This window comes from Giraffa tippelskirchi, chromosome 2 (genome assembly GCF_054371585.1).
Source record: "Giraffa tippelskirchi isolate mGirTip1 chromosome 2, T2T-mGirTip1v1.2.pri, whole genome shotgun sequence".
Lineage (NCBI taxonomy): Eukaryota > Metazoa > Chordata > Mammalia > Artiodactyla > Giraffidae > Giraffa > Giraffa tippelskirchi.
The window spans coordinates 217,387,272-217,395,172 of record NC_137276.1 but is presented as its reverse complement, the minus strand read 5'-3'; positions in this window follow the sequence as shown (position 1 = coordinate 217,395,172).

Here is a 7,901-nt window from a genome sequence, read left to right as displayed (position 1 = left end):
CTAAGTCGCTTTAGTCATGCCCTACTCTTCACAACCCTATGGACTATAGCCCACCAGGCTCCTCTGCCCATGGGGTTCTCCAGGCAACAATACTGGAGTAGGTTCCCATGCCCTCCTCCAGGGGATCTTCCAGAGCCAGGGATCTAACCCGCGTCACCTGCATCTCTTATGTCTCCTGCATTGTCAGTCAGGTTCTTTACTACTAGCACCACCTGGGAAGACTTTGTACTTGTATCTAAATTAATTGATAAATTCCATTTAAAAAATCACTGAAAAAATGTTAAATCCTCTTCTGAACCCTTCAGTATGCTTCTTTTCAGAAAAGTTACTGCAGCAAGGCTGTTGTTGAAAATCTTGTCGTTACTTTGATTTTTAACTCTGGCTCTTGCTATCCTTTGGCTAGATGGTGAGCTTGTTTGTTCTCTTCTCTGTGGATCACCAGAGGCTGCCTTTCTCTGACAGAGACTCTCCCCTGAATGGGAATTTGGAGCTGTTTATGTCTTTGTTCTTTTGTAGTCAATCTGTAGATGTTTTGGTCGCTCACATTCTTGATTAACTTGAAGATTTTTATCATTTATATCACACCCTTTCAGTATACTTCTCTGCTGCTGGCCTCCGTTTTTTGCCTGTAAATGCACATTCTTCTATTGTCCTGGTCTAATTTCAATGTATTCCTTAACTGATTTTTTCTTCTGAGTTTTATTTGTTTGTTTGCTTTCCTAATGTCTTTGCCCTGTTTTACTAATAGAGGATTCTGGGCTGGTTTGTGGGAGATGGTAGTCTATGGTCATGAAGAAATACAGCTAGAAAGGCTAGGCTCTTTTTCATTACCTATTTTGAATTTGGGGAAAAAAAGTCAGTCTTGATCTCACAAGAAATCTGTTTGAAGCATCCTGGAAGAAGGCTTGAAAGTGCTATGCCTTTGCAGTGCACACACCATTGAAAAATGCAGGGATATAAGTGTCCTATCATTTATGGAGATTTCTATGAGATCCCTCCCCCATCTATATGCACATTTTTATGTTCCTCTAAATATATCTTAAACGACAGAAAATGTAAATAACTTCCCACTACATTGTGTTCTGCAGCCAGTAAAGTCATAGATTCTTCCTGGATTTGTTTTTTGGCTACATCTATAAAACACCTTTAAATGACTGTTTACAAGAGAGGCCTCCTGCATCAGTTTTCCTGTTCACATGCTGGTCTGCTCAGTGCATTTAAATTACTACATAACTCCTTCGGCTCAATTGCTTTTGGAAATGGGAAACCCACTGTGGTTTCTTGAAATCTGGATGTGAAAAATTCATCAACATTTTTTTTTTTCTTTTTACTTATTCTAGAAATTCAATCTGCTAGGAGAAACCGGGTGTAAAGAGGTAAAAGCAAGGTGTCAGAAGTCATTCATAACATTTTCTTATTTAATGATTCATTTAACCATATGGATCTGAAATGCTGCTCTAAAATCAGCAGCCAAGGTGTCATTTCATTTACATACACATTCACCCTCACCTCTCTTTGCTCTCTCTTCCTATCTCGTTGTCATTAGCTGTAAGAAGATTTCAAATAAATTTAAAGCAATTTCTTCTTCTTAGGGAGATGTTGAAAAAGCATGTTAAAAGTTGAGACAATAGATGTGGATTATTTTACTGGACAGAGTAATATGGCAAGGCCAGTATCTTAGAAGTCTCAATTTCCATCAGCCTAGGTAAGCAATTCCATTGAGACTTGACCATGGTTTTGCTTATGGATATTCTTTCTTTAGCTCCTGTCTGGTACTTTAAAAGCCCAAGTTTCACGCAAATGGAGGGTTTTTGAAGCTACCTCTATTAAATAGAAAGTATAAAGTTTTTTTTTTAATTGCTCTTTACGCAGAGATTATTAATTCTGCAATGACATTAAAGAGTATTAAATGCAAATTTGTGAAGCTCTGAAGAGCTTTATTAAGATCAGCAACATTTTATTGTGTCAATTCAGTAGCTATTTTAATGAAAATCTGGCTAAATAAATCTCAGTGGAAGCCACCACAGATGTTGTATCTTGTGTTCTGGGGAATAAGCAACTAAATTTGGCAGAGAAGTGAGGGAAGCCTGTAAGAGGAAGGAGAAGATTGGAAGGGGTGAAGGATAGGGTTATAATTTAGATTTTAGAATAATTCCCTCCATTTTATTTATTGAAATTATAATTGGGTACCATACAAACCAATTATCTGTCTTTTGATACTAGTTTGCATCTCCTTTTTCAAATAAACAAATGGTATTTCTTAACTTTTCTAAGTGAAAAACTGTGTGTGTAAACTTGAAAGAACGGTAGGAAGAAAAAAAGGAGGAAAGGAGGAATTTTGAAAGAAGAAAAAAGCAGGAAGAAAACAAAGAAAGGAAGGAGGGAAAGAGGAAGAAAGGAAGGAAGGAAGGAAGGAAGGATGGAGGGAGGGAAAGCAAGGCAGTGTTTTTGAATGGGGTACTGACTTGTTTCAACTTGATTAATTTTGATGGGCTTCTTCCTAACTATGGTGGCCTGATCTTCCTTTGCTTACAGCATTTACTCTAGAAAACCTACAACTGTGATTTCTGTCTCTGCTCCTTTGAGAAATAAATCTACCACTCAGAAAGTATTTTTCAAAGACCTGAAGGTCATCCTTTGATATGTAATTTGAAAGACAAGGTGTTTATATCATAGTTTTTGCCAGGGGTTGGGCTAAGGACAATCTGACTTCTATAAACTAAGGTTATGGGATCGCCTCATCCCATCAGCCAGCCTCCCTTCTAGTGTTTTCCAGTACTTTTCCATTAGCCCAAGCTGGAGTCTAAAATTCCTCTCACCATTGGTTCCAGCAGATTTGAGTTCAGTCTGTCTCCCCTACTGTAGGTCTTGACTCCTATTACAATTACATTAAATAAAGCCTTCTTTTTACTTTCTTAGTGTGTCTGATATAATATTTCTTGCATAGAAGGGTCACTAGTGTGCAAAATAAGAGCCCTATGTTCTGGTCTTGGAATGTGCAATTGAGTCAGCATGTAACCTTTTACAAGTCTTTTAACATTTCTGGATATCAGCTTTTTCATCTTTCACTTGAAACTGTCAGTCTATAAGTATGTCTCAGCAGGTGTACTATTACTGTTTTGAAGGAAACAATCTTGGTTAAATGATTCTGACACCATATATTGTACAAAGATCAGTACCCTTGACACTTGTCCACCAAATGAAGATAGTGCCCAGGGATTATGATAATGAAAACTCTTACTTTGTTACTCAAAGTTAAAGTGAAAGTGTTAGTCATTCAGTCATGTTTGACTCTTTATGACCCCATGGACTACAGCCCACCAGGTTCCTCTGTCCATGGAATTCTCCAGGCAAGAATACTGGAGTGGGTTGCCATTCCCTTCACCAAGGGATCTTCCCGACCCAAGGATGGAATGTGGGTCTCCTGCATTTTGGGTGGATTCTTTACCACCTGAGCCACCAGGAAAGTGTTCCTGTTACTCAAAGGTGGCCCTCAAACCAAAATCATAATTACCAGAAAACTGTTAGAAATGCAAAATCTCAAGCCCTAACTTAGACCTACCAAATCAGATCAGAAATATCAGAAATCAGCTGATTTTGAAGGTTTGTTTCATCTTTGATTTAGTTGTTTTTTAATACCTTTCAAGAATATTTTATAATTTTCTGTCTAGTAGTCTTGAAAAGTTTTGTTAGATTTATTCATAGTTATTTTATATGTTATATATATAATGATGAGTGTATATTTACATTTTTGTAACTCTTTACCCAGTTTACTCAAGTTTGTTTTCAATTTGAGTCATTTTTTCAACCAAATCATTGTGCTCACTGAAGAGTTCTAATAATGTGCTTGACTTATTTTAAAATCTTTCAATATTTTCTGAGAATGACATTTTTATTACTTCTTTTCGATCCCTTCTATCTTTATTTTTTTCTAAGACTGTTTTGAAATGATCATAATGGACATCTTTCTTTCACTTCTGTTTTAAGAGTAAATTTTTGTCATTTTGCCATTGAGTTTATTAAATAAAGGAGGATTCCTTAAATTTCTAGTTTGCTAGATATGTCATTATTGTGTTTGATAGGTTCATTTATAAGTTTTCTGAATTCATTGAGATGAATATAACATTTTTCCTTTATTTTAAGCTTGTGAATAAAATGATTCATTCTCAAGTGTTAAATATGTTCTACATTCCCAGAATAAATCCAATATAGATGTGATCTATTTTTCTTTATGTATATTAATAAATTGCTTTGCTAATATTTTGCTTAGAATTTCTGGTGAATGTAATCTCTGATTTGTCTCTCTTGTCAAGTCCTTACATGTTTTATTTCCAGGAAGTCACTGGTAATAAAACTTGTTGTGGAATAGTTTTACAGTCTATGGAAAAACTTTTGGAATATTAGATTTTATAAATTGTTTTTATTTTTTTCGAGCAGAAATGATCTATAAAGATAACTGTAGCTAATATTTTCTTGGTGAGAAGTATTTCATTCTGTATTTAGTTTAATATCTATTAAATATCAAGCTTTTCTATTTGTTCTTTCATTTTAGTACATTTTGTTTTAATAAGACTGTCCATTTGTCTTGTTTTTCATATTTTGTCAAAAACTATAGTATTGTTACATAATGCTATTTTATTATTAATATGTGTTAAATTTTATTTTGCATTATCTTATGTATTTCATTTAATATTTTTTATTTTTATATTTATTGAGACTGAGAAACTTGTCAAAAGTTTCCAGTTTTTATTATTGAGAATGGTTATTTGTTACTGCTTTTTATCTTGATAAGTTTCAGAATAATCTATTATTTGTATTAATTTTTTAAAAGCCTTAACATGTGGCTGTTTTGTTCTTTCTTTTATGAGCTAATTCCTATTTTATTAATCTCTGCTATATCTGTTCTCTTTTGTATAATCTCTTAAATTAATTTATTTTTTCCTGACTTTTTGAGATAAGCTATTAGCTCATGCTTTTCAACTTTTTTTGGTTTTTCATTTTTAAATGCTGTATGTTACCTATGTGTGTGTGTGCTCACTCACTCACTCGTGACCAGCTCTTTGTGACCCCATGGACCCATAGACTGTAGCCCTCCAGGCTCTTCTGTCCGTGGAATACTCCGGGCAAGAATATTGGAGTGGTTTGCCATTTCATACTCCAATAATATCTATGTATTTTCTTCTAAATATCGTTTCAGTAGTATCCCACAATTTATGGTATGTGTTACCACAGGGATTGAGCCAGTTTACATTACTGTTAGCAATGCAGGGAAATTCTCCTTCCCTGTCCCACTTCACATGCACTTCTCCCCGCAACAGCAAAATGCATTCTCAAACTGTTTCTAAAGTCATTCAAAATATGGTAGAAATGTAATAATAGCACCACATTATAGATTTCATTTGAAAAATATTTGAGAAACTTTACATACGTTTAAAAGCCATTCCATTTGTATTTTCTTTACTAGTAACACTCAGTTCATTTACTTTTTCTATGTGCTATTAAGATTTTTGTTCTTATGCTCTTTATCTGTTAAGTAAACGGTAATTCTTTTTGTGATATTAGTTGCAAAGATTTGTACCAGTTTATTATAGGCCTGGGTTTGATCCCTGAGTTGGGAAGATCCCCTGGAGAAGGGAATAGCTATCCACTCCAGTATTCTGGCCTGTATAGTCTATGAAGGCAGATTGTGGCTCAGATGGTAAAGCATCTGCCTGGGATGTGGGAGACCTGGGTTTGATCCCTGGGTTGGGAAGATCCTCTGGAGAAGAAAATGGCAACCTACTCCAGTACTCTTGCTTAGAAAAATCCCATGGATGGAGAAGCCTGGTACAGGCTATAGTCCATGGGGTTGCAAAGAGTTGGACACAACTGAGCAATTTCACTTTCACTTTTACCTTTATGATTTTTTTCTTCCAGAAATGATCAGCTTTTAATGTAGAGGTTTTTTTTTTTTTTTTTTTTTTAGCTTTTTACTTTATTTTATATATTAGAAGTGTTCTGTACTCTGATAAAATAATAATAATTTTCCCGTGTTTCCTCTTGTATTTCAAATATTTCTTGTTTTGCTGTGTTTAAATCATTTGTCAATCTAATTATTTTGGTTGCCATTTCCTTCTCCATGGGATCTTCCTACCCTAGGGATTGAACCCAGGTGTCCAGCATTGCAGGCTGATTCTTTACTACTTGAGGCAACAGGAAAGCCTAATTATTTTGGTACAAAATTGAAATACAGTGTGATATTTTCCAGACAATTTTTCAATTTTTCCAGTGCTCTTTAATAAGTAATTTATCTTTTCCTCACTTATTTGAAATAAGTGAATTGCCATTGTTTTCAATGCCCTTTTCTCTTATCTGATCCATCTCTTAAAGCACCAGTGCACACTTGCCTTATCTCTCCTTGTAACCACTGAAATCTACGGTCAAAAGACCAAAATATCCACTTAAATTTTACTTTGAAATTTATGATTTCCCTTCTTATCAGAAAAATCTGGATTTCAGAGGCTGTTTTTTTGTTTTGTTTTGTTTTGTTTTTTTAACCACTTTTGTTTAATACCTGCCTAACAACACAGTTAAAGCAATTTTTATACATTTATAACCCTAAGTTAAGACAAGGCTTGCTTGAGGTGGACCAACCACTCCTGTTTTGGCATATCATAAGTATACCGAACTATATGTAACAAAAACTGGCTACAAATTGGAAACTGTAAGGGGATCTGACAAAGTAATATGTGTAACTCTTTAGGGTCAAGTGAAAGACTCTGGAAAATAGCTAAGTTTTTGACTGAGGTTAAAATTCTAGGTCTGCCACTCACTAATTTTGTGAATTTGGGGAAGTTACTTAAACTGACTTCTCATTTTTACAATTATGAAATGAAAATGATAATATTAGACATTTCATAAACTCCTCTGGGAATTAAAATTAATATTTTATACAGGATAGAAAGGTTCTCATAACCTATTATAATGGATCTTATATGTCCATTGTGAAAATACATTAACCATTTCTGAAATATATTATGTTCTGCTGTACAGCAAATTGATTCAGTTATACATTTATATATTCTTTTTCATATCCTTTTCCATTACAGTTTATCGTGGGAATTAAACATAGTTCCATAGATCCTATACAGTAGGATCCTCCTGTTTGACAACCACAAGTCTGTTGTCTATGTTTGTGAGTCTGTTTCGTAGATAAGTTCATTTGTGTCATACTTTAGATTCCATGGGCTTTCCCAGTGGCTCAGATGGTAAAGAATCTGCCTGCAATGCCAGAGACCCAGATTTGATCCCTGGGTCAGGAAGATCCCCTGGAGAAGGAAACGGCAACTCACTAGTGCATTCTTGCCTGGAGAATTCCATGGACAGAGGAGCTTGGTAGGCTACAGTCTGTGGGGTCACAAAGAGTGGGACATGACTGAGCAACTAACACTTTAACACTTTAGATTCCATATTTACATGATACCATATGGTATTTGTCTTTCTCTTTTTTGACTTAACACTTAAGTGATAATCTCTAGTTTCATCCAAGTTGCTGCAAATGGCATAATTTTGTTCTTTTTTATAATTGAGTAATATTTTATTCTATATGTGTACTACATTTTCTTTATTAATCCCTCTGTTGATGGACATTTAGGGTACTTCTATGTTCTAGCTATTGTGAAGAGAGTGACTATGAAAACTGGAGAGCATGTGTTTTTTTGAATCACGGTTTGTCTGGATTTATGCCCAGGACTGGGATTTCTGGATTATAGGGCAACTCTAGTTTTAGTTTTCCTAGGAACCACCATGCTGTTTTCCGTAGTGTTTGCACCCATTTACATTCGCACCAACAGTTTAAGAGGGTTTCCTTTTCTCCACACCCTCTCCAGCATTTGTTATTTGCAGACTTTTTAACGACGGCC